This window comes from Pterocles gutturalis, unplaced genomic scaffold (assembly GCF_000699245.1).
Source record: "Pterocles gutturalis isolate BGI_N339 unplaced genomic scaffold, ASM69924v1 scaffold45619, whole genome shotgun sequence".
Classification (NCBI taxonomy): domain Eukaryota; kingdom Metazoa; phylum Chordata; class Aves; order Pterocliformes; family Pteroclidae; genus Pterocles; species Pterocles gutturalis.
This window is the reverse complement of record NW_010134854.1, coordinates 8,233-9,152: the sequence shown is the minus strand read 5'-3', so window position 1 is coordinate 9,152 and position 920 is coordinate 8,233.

Sequence of the window (920 nt, the reverse complement as noted above, 5' to 3'; positions counted from 1 at the left end):
CAGCCAGCTTTAACGTCCCCTGTACCTCACAACCCCTCACAGTTTGATAACTATCTATTTATATAGGATTTGGTGGGGTTTTTATGTCAAGTGGGAACACTGTCTCAGGACTTCAGAACCGATTCTCTTTTCAACTGGTTAAAAATAAAGATCTGTGAAGCCACATACTCCAAAAAAAATCCAGAACCCCAATTGTCCCACTTCAGATCAGTTTGACCACTTCCCTCGCTTCAACTTGCCCATCAGCAGCAGCAGCAGCTCTGGCTGCCGGCAGCCTCGGGAGATGGTGTCTTCAGCAGTCAGCTTTCTTCCTCACCCGTTTGGATTTTGTCTTTCCCTTCCCCTCCAGCACCCTGCTCGGAGCAAGATGATCGGCATCAGCCTAACCACGCAGCAGCTGCTGTAGAATGCAAATTGTTTTCGTTGCTCAGTCGCGCAGGTGACTGAAACAGCAGATTCCAGCAAAGGACCGTTGCTGGTGAGTAAGCAGCCAGGCTGGAGCTCTCCGTTCAGGGAGCTGGCAAGCTTGCTGTTTGTATGTTGCCGCCTCACTAGTCTTACATTTGCTCATGTACACAAAAAACTTCGTGCCTAGCAGCCAAACAGCATTCATTTTGCTTTTTCTAACCTCCCTGGAGCTATGAATTCATGAGCAACATAAGGGGAAGAAAAAAAAGAAAAAAAAAAAAGAAAGAATAAAAAGGAAAGTGGTTTGTATGATTATCTGTCAATTTACCTGCCAAATGCCCAAGTTCTAATATGCTGGCAATCCTTAGCTAATTAATTTCTGAAGTTCGTGCATATGTGTTACCTATACCTGATCCTCCTCCTTTTCTAGGTAGCACATACACAGCAAACGACAATTTTAGAAAGCCCCGTGGTTGTTCTGCTGGCACAAACGTTTTACTTACTTGTTGCCA